This window comes from Poromitra crassiceps (genome assembly GCF_964638095.1).
Source record: "Poromitra crassiceps genome assembly, contig: HAP1_SCAFFOLD_2109, whole genome shotgun sequence".
NCBI classification, from domain to species: Eukaryota; Metazoa; Chordata; class Actinopteri; order Beryciformes; family Melamphaidae; genus Poromitra; species Poromitra crassiceps.
In genome coordinates, this window is record NW_028150316.1 from 130 (window position 1) to 15,918 (window position 15,789).

At 45.8% G+C, this 15,789-nt stretch overlaps 1 pseudogene across 1 annotated transcript; it reads left to right on the top strand.

Moving 5' to 3' along the window:
• Nucleotides 1-1,239: 1,239 nt before the first annotated feature.
• LOC310772151 (beta-1,3-N-acetylglucosaminyltransferase manic fringe pseudogene) lies at nt 1,240-14,887 on the top strand (annotated as a pseudogene). The gene is made up of 3 exons (XR_014554006.1): nt 1,240-1,938; nt 14,353-14,398; nt 14,785-14,887. The product of XR_014554006.1 is annotated as a beta-1,3-N-acetylglucosaminyltransferase manic fringe pseudogene (transcript).
• Nucleotides 14,888-15,789: the final 902 nt, after the last annotated feature.

A 15,789-nucleotide genomic window follows, 5' to 3' on the forward strand; every position in this document is an offset into this window, starting at 1 on the left:
ACACAGGCCAATCAGGGACCTTCCTCGTGGTCGACAATGTAACTGGCCAATCAGGGATGCAGCTGCCGAAAAAGTATGGCGACTCTCGAAGCTCCCGAGCGGTAATGTTAAAATTAGCCATAACGTGCAGTTATTGCAGAAATAGATTCAAGAGTATAGCTATATATGCACCAGCGGAGTTTCTCTGCGGGAAAATACGTTTGAGTGGATTTGGATTGGATTTGGCGACACTGATTGGCTGAAGGAGTTGTCTGTCAAGGCAAGTACTCCCGCCCACTGAAATCGATGTGGACAGATTGGAATCCAGACTGATAGTAGAGCGAAACAGGATGTGAGGTCACATGATCAGGCTGTTTTTTCCCCCTAGACCACAGTTTTCCATCTTTAATAAATAAAAGTCAAGCTCTGTTTATTTGTTTATTTAAAAGGATCCCCATTAGCTGATGCCTAGATGACAGCTAATCTTCCTGGAGTCCAAGACAACAACACACATTACATGACAGACAAAGAATAAAACTAAATGCTAAAACATAGTAAAAACAAAATAATTAAATAAAATGAAATGAAAGACTCTGTGAAGTGAAGGTTGAGTGTTTTGCTGTGGTTGGCTGTTTCTGAGTGAACATGACACCAGGCTCAGTGGGCTGTGATGAGTTGTCTGCCTTATGGTTTTTGACAGTGGATTATACTGGGTGTATGTTTTGCCAGTCCTTTAGCCTACTACTGTATATCTATCGGTGGCATCTATCTTGTCCGAGAGAGGTCTGAATATAATGTTTTTAAAATAATTATATTCTACAAATCTTGTTAATTATAATGATATTGACAGATTGTACACTCCCATCTTCAAGGAGACTATAGCTCCCTTTATGAAACTGTGGAAAACATGTTAAATAATAACTTGTTGGTGTTTTTGGTTCATATAGCCTATTGTGCAATCTGGGAACCCAATGATTACAAAACTATATAGCCTATGCCTATTTTTCGGAAGTCTGTCTTGAGATATTATATAATATTGTGTAATGCATGTATTTCCCTGGCTGCTGTTCTCTAATACAAACAAAAGAATGACAGGTAGTCTGTCTCTTTCTAGCTTTGAGCGTCTTATTTTGAAAGTGGTGACGGAAGTCCCATTCTACAACTCTGTCTAGCTTGACACTGGTGACAGGTAGCGGGGGCAGAGTGTGTGACTGTGACAATGTCACATACTGCCAGCGGCTTATCAGAGGAATACAGCCTGCCTGTATTTACAGACAGTGACTCATAACTGGCTGTTTGACATTGGGCCAAATCCCAAAAGGTCATTTTTTAGTGTTAAAAATGTCTACTTAGAAATAGTTTACAGTCATGCGCAATATATTAATTTGGCTACTTTATGAGGGACACTGCTGATACAAGGAGGAAGCTGATTTGGAGAACCGCCATGCGAGCAAAACGCAGAAGTTGGGATTTGTATTTCTTTTTTTGACCTGATGGTTTTGAAGCTCTATTGGAATCTAAATAGGGAAGTTTTCTCTGTATCTTACCATGCGCAGGGGATGGATACTCCGCAGGCTCCCAGTCTTGATTTTAACCTTTTTCATCATTCTCTACGTGGACTTCCAGTTGCGCACCAGCGGTCTCCCCAAACTCCATAATGTGATACAGCATCCATCGCCTGGTGCGCTCCAGCAGCCCTCCCTGGCCGGGCTTCACGCGTCAAACCCGGCCAGGGACGCGCAGATCACCGCCGGGAACGGGCGCCACCGGGGCGCAGTAGGCCCGCCGCAGCCGCTCACTGGGGCAAACCGGGTGTCTTCTGAGCGCAGACGACCCCCGGTCACCCCGCGGACGCTGAACTTACAGGACGTCTTCATCGCCGTGAAGACCACCGGCAGGTTCCACAAGACGCGTCTGGCGCTCCTGTTGGAGACGTGGATCTCCAGGACCAGGGCGCACGTGAGTGTCTCCTCCTATACATGCTTACATGTAGGATTTACAGTGTAGGTTATCTAACATGTATTGTCGAAAACCTCATAGGCCTAGTAGGCTGCATAGTATTAAATTAAAAAAGGGGAATTGAAACTATTCTATTGCAGTAGAAATGTTTTTAGAGTTCAATAGAGCTTGAACAATTCCAAGTAGCCTAGATCACAAAATTAGAAGCAACCAAAAATCTGCATTGCAAAAGTTCAAAAGTCACAATATCCCATATCAGAAAAACAGTGACATAGGCTACAGACAGTTTTAAGCAGGTGGGGTATTATAGGCAGCAATGGCCAATTATGATTCTGTATTATGTCATATGGGGTATTAAATGAGATATCGAGCTCATTTCAAGCCATTATTTCATGTATTTATGGCATTTAGCTATAATGAGGAAATGGAAACGTTCACTTCCAGCTGACTGACATGCTGAAGGCTGAGCTGAGCTGATGGTTTGATTGATTGACTGATTGAGTGAGTCACAGACTGCATGAGTGGGTGGTTTGTTTATTGGTGGACTGATCACCTGATCATCCCCTAACAGGGATCATCACAGCTGTGAGAATAGTGGGAATTGAATTGAGCAAATTACAACTTGCTGTGTTCATGGTCTGTCTGTCCGTTCCACCTCAGTAACACTGAGTCTTGGATAACAGGGATGTTGGTTGGTTGCTATAGGAGGATTACTCTCTGACCGAAGAGAACAGTGAAAAATGTCTTTGTCGTCACATTTGATGGCTGTTATGAACATACCGGTAATAACTGCTAAGTCAAAATAAGGCCTTAATGTCTGTCCAGTTCCGGTTTTGAGGATATAGAATCATTTTTGTTTTTGAATTATTGATTGCTGAATATAATGTAACAGTACATTTCTTTCCTTTGCAATCTCTCTCTCACACACTCTCTCACTTTCTCTCTCTCTCTCTCTCTCTCTCTCTCTCTCTCTCTCTCTCTCTCTCTCTCTCTCTCTCTCTCTCTCTCACACACACACACACACACACACACACACACACACACACACACACACACACACACACACACACACACACATACACACACACACACACACACACACACACACACACACACACACACACACACTCTCTCTTTCTCCCCCCCCCGCCCCCCTCTCTCTAGCATGGTTGCTGGCATGCTAGCTGCCCTGTCAGTGAGGCCTTGCCAGCTCCAGTCATATCTATGAGTGTCTTCTTGTCAAAACAGATTCCAGCATGCTGCTAACAAGGCAACTCTTTCCCAATCACTCTGCTCATCTCTGCACTCGGCATCGCTAGTCTGCTGCAGTGCTTTGATCTGTCAGAGTTGGCCACTAAAACCCAAATCAATTGACTATTGTGTTGGAGAAACTAGTTTTTTAAAACTGTAGTTTAATACATCCCGCTACAAAACCAACTACATCCAAACTATATCACAGGATCACGAAACGGAGCGCGCTTCTAGCCTCCCTCACCCGCTGAACTAGCAGTGCTCATTCCTACCGTGCCTCCTCGTCGTCGTCGTCCTCTTTTTCTACCGCGCCTCGCTGGTTTTCCCCTCAAGGTCTTGTCCACTCCACGGGCTCGCAGACGCAGCTCGGCCGCTGTGCGACCTTGCCCCGTTCAAGATCCGTAGTTGAACAATTATGCACCGCCACCGCACCAGAATCCCCCGGCCAATTATATTAGTAAGATCGGGTCGGATTCGAACCCGCGTCGGTCGCGCAAAGGACCGAGCCTCCGTGGTACGCGTGCTACCAGAGGAGGCACCACTTCAGCGACCAGGATATTGCAGGTTTTTGGTGTGGGGTCCCTATATGAAGGAAACCCCCAGGGGGCACGGGGAGAACATGCAAACTCCACACAGAAAGGCCCTTTTGACGACCCCACCCGAGCGGTGGGCACTCGAGGACATGCGGACGGCCACGCACTCATTCAGCGCCCACAGCGTCCCAGGTGGGAATCAAACCCAGGACCTTCTAGCTGTGAGGGGGTTCCTGGTTATAATTATGTTTTAATGAGATGTGATACTGTGCATGGACAGATGACCGCCGATCATATAGTGCCATTTTAATCCATTTAATGTCAATCAGAAGGTGAAATAGGCTCTAGCTGATTGATCGATGGGTGAAGTTTGTTTTTCCTCCATTACGTGACTGCACGCTTCTACACAAAATTATGAGAATATAGATATTCTTCAAAGGCGGATAAGGAATGTTGTGCGTGCGGGTGCACCTATCACCAGTAATGTTTTCATATTTATATCATATCATATCATCGCATCATCATTTGGTCATGTGGTCAGTTATAGTTGACTAATGTAGCTATAATGTCAGCTTGCCACCGTGGTTACATCACCTTTGAAACGTGCATGCTAGCTTGCTCGTGCATCATAGGTGTGCTCCGGTATAACAAATAGCGCTACATCTCCGCGGGTACGACAAAGGAGCCGACGTGGGTAATCCGTGTGGGCTACTGTGGATGTCCTCCAGAGTCCAGGCAACTGTGTCTCTTCGGCTGCAACCAGCAGCACACCGAAGTTTGACCAAATAGGGAGAAACCATTTGCGTGGGGGTGGGTGGATATAAAACATAGGCTACATAGCGAAACACAATGCAAACATGCAAACCAGAAAATAGAAAACTTTATTATGTCCTCCCCCTCCTATCTCAAAATGAAATACCTTGCCCTCCCCAGTACTCAAAATCAAATCAAAATATCATCCCCCTTTTTTTTAACCCCGCCCCCACCCCACCTAAATATCCGACAAATAAAAAATATGTAATTAATCCCCCCCCCCACACACACACACACACTTTTCCCTCATTTTTCACATCGTTTGATCTGATTATCACATGAAGCGAGAGGCCGGAAACTATTCAGTAAAGCAAACATTTGAGAGAAGAAACAAATATGAAAAATCACATGGACATTATGCTTTTTCCAATCCCCTCTCGCCAACCCCCCCTGGCGGCTTTTTCATCAACCCCCACCAACCTGGCACCAAGGTCTCATGAAGACACACAACCAGTGGCAAGGCAAAAAAACATTAGGCACAAGGCCACATGCCACGGCACAAAGACAATTACTCTATTGACATCGTGATGAGTGATTTTTCTAAAATGTGTCTTATAATGAGCCAATGACACATCCTTTGCATAGGGCAGGCTACATTAAACTGAGACCACTGACGCTTTTAAAGCAACTGACAGTAGCAGGCTGTTATAGCAGGGCACTGCCAAGGTGGCCTTAGTGATCTCAGGGCATCACGGCCAGAGGGAGGGTCACCCCCCCCCCACCCTGCACACAATGATATGCCATTTTACATGTTGATAAGCATAAAGAGCACCCCTGCGGGTAACCTAACGCAGCCAGATTTTTGAATGAGGTAATTAGGGCCGATTAATTGCCCTATAATTACCTAATGATTGCCCTAACTATCTAATGATGTGATGACACTGATGACATCATCTGGTGATGTCATCATCACTCACTGATGACCTCACCATTGTGCTCAAGTCCCGGAGGCTTTGGACATCACTGTGTAGCAGACCAGAGTCTGAGTTTTAGAGTGTAAAGGAAACCCATGCCGATTTACTTTTATGTGACCCAGCTGTAACACCCCCCCTGGCCCCCATTCCGCTTCCTCATTGTTATGCTCATTGTTCTCTTGTCAGCTGGGCGGTAGATGCTCCAATTAGTCTGCTTTTATTGCTTTGAATACAGTACAGTATGTAACCCCCCCCCCCCCCCCACCCCACATGCACACACACACACACACACACGCACGCACGCACGCACGCACGCACGCACACACACACACACACACACACACACACACACGCGCACGCACACGCACGCACGCACGCACGCACACACACACACACACACACACACACACACACACACACACACACAAAGCGCCTCACAGCTCTGAAGAGGCTTCAGGTGCCTTTGATAAGTGGCCAAAGTCAGCAGTAATGATCACCTTTAAATGACTTCTCTCGTTTAGATCTCATCCTGTGTTGGGTCACGGAAACCACGTGGCAGACACACACACACACACACACACACACACACACACACACACACACACACACACACACACACACACACACACACACCTAGTACAGTCAAAGTGAAACGGTGTTATTCTTAATGAAATACTAATTTACGTGAAAAACCATTCAAACTTCAAAGATAAAAAAGGTCATGTTGTTAGTATTAAAAAGAGGGAAAATGTGATGATATTTGGAGAGCAAACTGTGGCAGCCCTCACTATGTAGTGTGGGCTGAGAACATAGGCTGCTGAAAGGGGCTTTAAGAGGGGTGTATCATGTGCTTTGACTATAAGTTTCACTTCAGCATATCACTCACAGGAAACTGTGCAGGCAGGCAGTCTGGGCCGAGGGGAAGCAGCAGTCTTTGGTAACAATACTGAAACGGAAGTTGGTTGAGAACGGGAAGTGACACACACACACACACACACACACACACACACACTCGCGCGCGCACACACTCACACACAGCGCACACGCACCCATGCACAAACACACACACACACACACGCACACACACACACACACGCACGCACGCATGCCCGTGAGCACACACACGTGTGAAAAAGTAATGACAAGGGTTGCTGAGAGAACGGGGTGGGAGTGACAATGTGTTGTTCTTTGCTATTCAAGCAAACAGTTCTCACTGATTGAGAGTGATGCTGCGTTCACGTGACTTACCCGTTGTAGAGTCGTAATTACGACAGGACACCATTCAAGTGCTCTTGGTGGGAAAGAGCAACAAACATGGACGCTTGTTTTCTTCGTACTGTTTTCTTACTAAAAGCAAGTAGTGGTAGCTACATAGGCCATAATGTGCCTACAAATAAATGATATCTATATGAACAGAATAACAAAATATATAACTTTTTACAGTCAATTGGTGGGACAAACTCCGTACTTTCCGCCATTGCTGTAGTCCCGAATCCTCGCGCAACGTCACCCTAACGACGGAAACTCATGTTTCATCAAAATTTCCGAAATTCCCACTCCTAAATACGACATTGAAGGGACTCGTAAATATGATATATCCGAGGAGCACATGAATGCACGATGAGACTCACTCAAATGAGCCTCTTCTCTCTCTTCCAATCTGCCATTTGTTACAGTAACTTAGTGCAAACGGGTAAAGAGGCCTCTGATTGGTCAGGTTGTCATGTGGTAAACGAGGCCTGTGACTGGTCAGGTTGTCATGTGGTAAACGAGGCCTGTGACTGGTCAGGTTGTCATGTGGTAAACGAGGCCTCTGATTGGTCAGGTTGTCATGTGGTAAACGAGGCCTCTGATTGGTCAGGTTGTCATGTGGTAAATGAGGCCTTTGATTGGTCAGGTTGTCATGTGGTAAACGAGGCATCTGATTGGTCAGGTTGTCATGTGGTAAACGAGGCCTGTGACTGGTCAGGTTGTCATGTGGTAAACGAGGCATCTGGTCAGGTTGTCATGTGGTAAACGAGGCATCTGACTGGTCAGGTTGTCATGTGGTAAACGAGGCCTCTGATTGGTCAGGTTGTCATGTGGTAAACGAGGCCTGTGACTGGTCAGGTTGTCATGTGGTAAACGAGGCATCTGATTGGTCAGGTTGTCATGTGGTAAACGAGGCATCTGATTGGTCAGGTTGTCATGTGGTAAACGAGGCCTCTGATTGGTCAGGTTGTCATGTGGTAAACGAGGCCTGTGACTGGTCAGGTTGTCATGTGGTAAACGAGGCATCTGATTGGTCAGGTTGTCATGTGGTAAACGAGGCATCTGATTGGTCAGGTTGTCATGTGGTAAACGAGGCCTCTGACTGGTCAGGTTGTCATGTGGTAAACAAGGCATCTGATTGGTCAGGTTGTCATGTGGTAAACGAGGCCTGTGACTGGTCAGGTTGTCATGTGGTAAACGAGGCCTGTGACTGGTCAGGTTGTCATGTGGTAAACGAGGCCTGTGACTGGTCAGGTTGTCATGTGGTAAACAAGGCCTCTGATTGGTCAGGTTGTCATGTGGTAAACGAGGCCTCTGATTGGTCAGGTTGTCATGTGGTAAACGAGGCCTGTGACTGGTCAGGTTGTCATGTGGTAAACGAGGCCTGTGACTGGTCAGGTTGTCATGTGGTAAACGAGGCCTGTGACTGGTCAGGTTGTCATGTGGTAAACGAGACCTCTGATTGGTCAGGTTGTCATGTGGTAAACGAGGCCTGTGACTGGTCAGGTTGTCATGTGGTAAACGAGGCATCTGACTGGTCAGGTTGTCATGTGGTAAACGAGGCCTCTGATTGGTCAGGTTGTCATGTGGATGTCCAGTGTCATTTCTATAAATGGCTGGCTGGTAACTCGCTGACAGGCGGGTGGATTTTGGGACTTACCATCAGCTGTGGCCAATTAAAAAAGGTAGTTTCCTTTTCATCTCTTTTGGCAGCAGCCCCAGACATCCAGGACTGTTTTAATAAGGAACCATATTGTATTGTAATCTCCTGGAAACCATTCATTCTGCCCTGGCTGTTGATATTTGGTGTTACTGCCTTCCTGGCCGGCCATATTGTCTTGTGAAATGCTGATAGACAATAGAGCTCAACAGTCATGTGACATTTCTTGCCCCGGAAGTGAATTTCCCATTCATTTTCTCTATATTCGAAAAATCTTTATATAACAAGTTTTAAGGCTGGAACCAAGCCGACCTGTGACCTATTGAATCGTGAGTGACCATAAAACATTTCACTTGGAGCAAAAACAAAAAATACAGATGTGGGGGGAAACATCGTAAATTAATCTCACCACTTAAAATGATTTCCTAATATAGCGACTTAATGGAGAAATATGTCTGATAAGATACCTGGGTATGCAGTGTGCACCTATTTAATAATGTATGCAAACAAAATCAATCTCATTTCTTTCGTTTTTCACACTTTTTCACATCAAAAGTTAATTTTTTAAGATTTCATTGATAACAGTAATGTACAGTTTGCTGAGGTCACCTAGTACTATCAAATTTCTACCCCATTTCAACCAATCATATCACGACATGCAGCTGTCAATCAAATCTTCATTTCAGGATAATTTTCTCTTCCAAATGAAGTCGAAAATGGTGCCTAGTGCCTGTCATCTGGCAGAATTCCTATCCCATAAACTAACTACTAACTTGGCCAATTGTTAGAAACATGAACAAAAAACAAAAACTATAATCTCTAAGAATCCAAAGAAATGTAACTGGCTCGTTAAAACGCGCATTCCAGGGATATCGTATAGTAGCGATAATGGCGTGCGCATCCGAGAGCTTGGTTGTCAGGGGTCGCACTTCGGAGATTCCAGGCCGACGTGCTGCACTCTCCGCTCGGCAACACGAAGGCAGCTGGCTGCCTGCGGGTCGCTGAGCTCCACTCCTCCTGTCAAAAGGCTCTTCCCGAGGGGAGCGCCGCAACAAACTGAATCCCACTCGATTTGGAGGCGGAACACGCCAGGATTGGCCAAAGCCCAATCCAGTCCCCAGAATTGTCAAATAAAATCATCGACATGATACTATGACCCGCCTCTCAACCTGTCATCTTAGACAAACTATGTTTTCAGTCTGAAACGGACTCATTATGCACGTGACGAACAGGTTCAGTTCGACTTTAAGCGCACTGTTTTAATGTTTTACAACCAGTTCATCCATCAACACTTAGTTCCCTCTGTGTCTGTCTCTCTCTCTCCCTCCCCCTCTCTCTCTCCCTCCTCCCTCTCTCCCTGCCACCCTCTCTCTCTCTGCCCCCTCTCCCTCCCTCCTCCTCCACCTCTTTCTCTCTCTCCCCCCACTCTCTCTCCCTTCCTCTCTCTCTGCCCCCACTCTTTTCCTCTCCTTCCCTCCCTCTCTCTCTGCCACCTCTCTCTCCCTCCCCCCCTCTCTGCCCCAACTCTCTCCCTCTCTCCCTGCCTCTCTCTCTGCCCCTCTCTCTCTGGCAGATCTCCCTCCCTCCCTCTCTCTCTGTCACCTCTCTCTCCCTCCCCTTCTCTCTGCCCGCACTCTCTCCCTCTCTCTCCCTCCCTCTCTCTCTGCCCCTCTCCCTCGCCCCTCTCTCTGCCCCCTCTCTCTCTCTGTCCCTCTCTTTCTGCCCCCACTCTCTCTCCCTCCTCCCTCTCTCTCTGCCCCCACTCTCTCCCTCCCCCCCTCTCTCTGCGCCCTCTCCTTCTCTCCCTCCTCCCTCTCTCCATCTTCACTCTGATCTCTTCCCCCTCTCTCTCTCTCTCTCTGGCTCTGCCCCCCGGGCTCTCTCTCTCTCTCTCCCCCTCTCTCTCTGTACCTTATAGTAGCATCAAGCAGGCTCTAAATCTTCACCCCGGTCATTTTAATAACCTCTACCCCTCCCTCCCTCCCTCCCTCCCTCCCTCATCTTCCCATGGGCCCGTTTACCTTTCCTCCGTCTCATCCCTCCTTCAGAGGAGGAGTTACAGTAATGAGATACCTGGAGCCACACCACCACCTCCACCCAGGCAGCCCTCTGAAGCCCCATCATGATCAGTTTGCTCTCTGCTCGTCATAACTCAGCCAAACTACCTGCATAATGTCTCTGCATGGGGCTACAGAACCAGAATGGCGCACAGTGGACTGGCAGTGGCTCGTAAAACAAACTGAAAGGACGACAGGGAGGAGGTGGAACAACCTCCTCTTGTTTTTCACACTGCTAACACCACTGACTCGGTGTGTCTGAGTGAGTGAGTGAGTGAGTGAGTGAGTGAGTGAGGGAGGGAGGGAGGGAGGGAGGGAGTGAGGAGTGAGTGAGGAGTGAGTGAGGGAGGGAGTGAGGAGTGAGGGAGGGAGGGAGGGAGGGAGGGCATGAGGAGTGAGTGAGGGAGTGAGTGAAGAGTGAGTGAGGAGTGAGTGAGTGAAGAGTGAGTGAGTGAGTGAGTGAGGAGTGAGTGAAGAGTGAGTGAGTGAGTGAGTGAGTGAGTGAAGAGTGAGTGAGTGAGTGAGGAGTGAGTGAGTGAGTGAGTGATCGAGGAGTGAGGAGTGATCGAGTGAGTGAGGGAGGGAGTGAGGGAGTGAGTGAGTGAGTGATGAGGAGTGAGTGAGTAAAGAATGAGTGAGTGAGTGAGTGATGAGGAGTGAGTGAGTGAAGAGTGAGTGAGTGAGTGAGTGAGTAGTGAGTGAGGAGTGAGTGAGTAAAGAGTGAGTGAGTGAGTGAAGCGTGAGTGAGGAGTGAGTGAGTGAGGAGTGAGTGTGAGTGATGAGGAGTGAGTGAGTGATCGAGGAGTGAGGGAGTGAGTGAGTGCATGAATGAGTGAGTGAGGCAGCTCTATCCCTAATGAGTTTTGCAAATAAGGTTTACACTACAACCAGATAAGCGTCATATGAGTTTAATTGTACTAATTGACTTATTCACTTTGTATTCCTCCACCAACAGCAGAGCTGGAAATGTATAAGATTGTTTATCTAAGTAGAAGTAGGCTACAGTTAACCTGACGCTGCCAGATGGACGGTTTAGCTTCAAATTACGTATTACTTCGAGAAATCTCTTTTGATCTCGCAAGGTACCCATCTTGCAAGCAAGGTTAGGCTACAGTTACTTGTGTAAGAAAAATACTCTGGTAAAATTAGAAGTACTGATTCAACTTGTTTACTCAAGTAAAAGTAAAAAAAACTACAGGCTCTAAAATGTATACTCAAAAGTATACAAGTAAAACGTATTTCCACCGGCTGTTTCGGTGCAAAGCAAACTGAACCTCACGTCATATTCATATAATTTGCAGACTGTTAAACTTAAAAGATCGCCTCCAAACATGTTTTAAGATGTATACAACTCCACGTTGATTAATAATTTGTGTGGTTTTTCCACAAAAAAGTAAAACAAAGTTCCACTTGTTCTCCCTCATATTCTCGATAAGAAGTTGTTATATTACCAAACCATTTAAGCAAGAGTTGTGGTATAGGCAAATATTGCTTTGTTTCATATCACAACATGGTTTGTATATCTGCAGTCTTAGTTCTCACACAGGTGCAGAACGTGTGTGCTAGTCGACCGTCGCCTGTAGTCTTTGTGTGTTCAAGTGCACCTTTTTGGCCCCGTCACAGGAGACGTGAGACGTGAGGCCTTCATTGCTGCTAGTTCTTTGACATTGGTTTGGTGTGTATGGGCCCTTACAGTCCTGCAGAGACTGTTGCTCTACTGCCATCTACTGGCTCAAACTCCACACATCTCTATAAGTCAATGGCACCAGGACCCATCTTCATCTGCACAGGGCAAGCGTGTCGATTTGGGTGGGGTTGGTGGGGTCCGGACCCTACCAACATTTCAGGGTGTCCAATTGTCCCTACCAACTTTTAAGCAACCTTATTTGCATTATCTTTGGAGTGCAGTTATATAGGTCATTTAGATTGTCTTCCCATATTTTGCAAGGATAGAATTGACCCGACCATTATTGAGTGAAATTAGTTTGCAATATGTTCAAAGTTACATTTACCCGTGTTTTTCACAACTGAATGGGCCAGTCCATTGAGGACTGGCCCAACTCCCGTTTGATTGGCTCATTTGGCTGATGACCAAACAAACGCCCACCCACACACAGTTTTCCGGGTTATAGAAATCAGCGCAGCAGACAGACCCTCCTGTTAGCGACAAATCTGGAGACTTTTTCTGACATGGGATTAACCAGCAAGCAGCAGTGACGCAGCAGTGCAGTAGTGCAAGCAGCAGCAAGCAGGTAAGTCCCGCTAGCATCGATGCTAATTTAGCAAAGTACAGCGCGCAGCTGAAGCACATGGCTATAGGACGTTAACGTCCATATTAAGTAGCCATGTGCTTGCGCGATGACAACAGTGTATTGGCATGTCAAATGGTGGCAATTGACATCTGACTGAAGATCGTGCAACTCTTAGGAGGAAGAAATGTAGGATGTATGATGTGTGGGATTCAGTGGCAATTTTTTCTTTCCAAACCGGCTGTTTGTGAAAGAACATGATTAGATGGCTAAACCTCCAGTTTGTGTTTGTTAGTTACAATTATGCTGACAGGAGAGCTGAGCAGGTGGTGACATGAAAGTTATTGAGAAAAGGAGAAGATACTGAATAATGACATCACAACAGTATAATCCTAATGTTGATTTAAAATGAGATATTCGTCTAAATATGGCTAAAAAAGGGATCATGTGTTCCCCGGGTTCTATATTCCCCGTTTTTCACTAACCCTAAACCTAACCTCCCCCAGACCCTAACCCAAAACCTATCACACACACACACACACACGCACACGCACACGCACACGCACACGCACACGCACACGCACACGCACACGCACACGCACGCACACGCACGCACACACACACACACACACACACACACACACACACACACACACACCGAGGCCAAACTAAACTCTGGCAGAACTCTTTGTAATCTCATCAATCAGATTTGCTACTCTTGTGTGAATCTATCCAGTAAACAATACTGTTGCTGTCAGACTTTTTTTTTACCATTTTAGGCCAGCAGAGGTCAGTGCTAGACTACCAGTTATAGGCTATCTATCTATCTATCTATCTATCTATCTATCTATCTATCTATCTATCTATCTATCTATCTATCTATCTATCTATCTTTCTATCTATCTATATATCTATTTATCTATCTATCTATCTATCTATCTATCTATCTATCTATCTATCTATCTATCTATCTATGTTCCATGTGTGTGTGTGTGTGTGTGTGTGTGTGTGTGTGTGTGTGTGTGTGTGTGTGTGTATGTGTGTATGTGTATGCGTATGCGTGTGTGTGTGTGTGTGTGTGTGTGTGTGTGTGTGTGTTTCAAGACTTATTTGGCTTGTATATCTGCCAAAGAACAAATTGATTTGGCTATATAGTCCTCCTCTGGGCACTGTGCGTGTGTGCGCGCTCGTGTGAGTGTGTGTGTGTGTGTGTGTGTGAGTGTGTGTGTGAGTGAGTGTGTGTGTGTGTGTGTGTGTGTGTGTGTGTGTGTGTGTGTGTGTGTGTGTGTGTGTGTGTGTGTGTGTGTGTGTGTGTGTGTGTGTGAGTGAGTGTGTGAGTGTGTGCACGCATGTCTGTGTTGTTTTCTGTGTGGATGTGTGATGACTCCTTCTTTAGCGCACGGTAGGGAACCTTGTTTTTGTCAGATTGAGCTTGCTCCATTCCTAACAATATCAATTGCGTGTGTGTGTGTGTGTGTGTGTGTGTGTGTGTGTGTGTGTGTGTGTGTGTGTGTGTGTGTGTGTGTGTGTATGTGCGCACACGCGCGTGCATGTGTGTGTGTGTGTGTGTTTGTGTGTGTGTGTGTGTTCTCTCCTTGATGAAGGTTATTTCAGGAAGGTCTGTTACTTGAAGAAGAAGACATCACAGGCCATGAGTTTTAATCATCTTCCTTTCTTCTTCCACAGACGTTCATCTTCACAGACTCAGAGGATCACGACTTGCGGTCTGGAGGTAGGCGGCCATCTTGAATCCTGTTTCCGATTTAGATTTCTAAAATCATTTGATCTCTCCATCGCTCTTTCATTTTTCTGTTTCATCTCTACTCACCGTAACAATCTCACTCCTTTCTTTCTTTCTTTCTTTCTTTGCTTTGCTCCTTCCTCTGTTTCTTCTTCGTCTTCTCTCTCCCCCTCTCTCTCTCAAATTCAAATTCAAATGTGCTTCATTGTCATGAAAGAGACATAAATGTTAATGACAGTGAAATTAAAGTAAGATCCTTGTTCTCAAAGCGATTACCTGATCACCAAATGATTATTAAGCCATGTAATGTAACAACATTGCATGGCTCCCTCTCTCTCTCTCTCTCTTTCTCCATCTCTCTCTCTCCCTCCATCCAGGTTACAACATGGTGGTGACAGACTGTCAGTCAGACCACAGCCAGCAGGCTCTGTCCTGCAAGATGTCTGCTGAGTACGATGGCTTCATGGCCTCAGACAAGAGGTGAGTCAGATTAAAGTGTATATCAGACAAGAGGTGAGTCAGATTAAAGTGTATATCAGACAAGAGGTGAGTCAGATTAAAGTGTATATCAGACACGAGGTGAGTCAGATTAAAGTGTCTATCAGACAAGAGGTAAATCAGATTAAAGTGTCTATCAGACAAGAGGTGAGTCACATTAAAGTGTCTATCAGACAAGAGGTAAATCAGATTAAAGTGTCTATCAGACAAGAGGTAAGTCAGATTAAAGTGTCTATCAGACAAGAGGTGAGTCAGATTAAAGTGTATATCAGACAAGAGGTGAGTCAGATTAAAGTGTATATCAGACAAGAGGTAAATCAGATTAAAGTGTCTATCAGACAATAGGTAAGTCAGATTAAAGTGTCTATCAGACAAGAGGTGAGTCACATTAAAGTGTCTATCAGACAAGAGGTAAATCAGATTAGAGTGTCTATCAGACAAGAGGTGAGTCAGATTAAAGCGTCTATCAGACAAGAGGTGAGTCACATTAAAGTGTCTATCAGACAAGAGGTGAGTCTGATTAAAGCATCTATCAGACAAGAGGTGAGTCAGATTATAGTGTCTATCAGAAAAGAGGTGAGTCTGATTAAAGCATCTATCAGACAAGCAGAGCCAGATTAACACCCCCAGGGGCCCCGGGGCACTGAAGCTCCCAGGGGCCCCCCTACCCATCGTCTGGATGTTTGGATGTTTTTTCGCCATATTTAGAGGAATATCTCATTTTAAATTAACATTAGTATTATACTGTTATTTTATTATTCCGTTTCTGAGATTCAGTTTCTCACTCACTCATAGGCGATTCTAGGCTTTGCAAAGAGGTAGCACCAGCAGGATAAAGATATTAGTCTGACTGGGGGGTTTCTAGGGGGGGCTGTGCCCCCCCA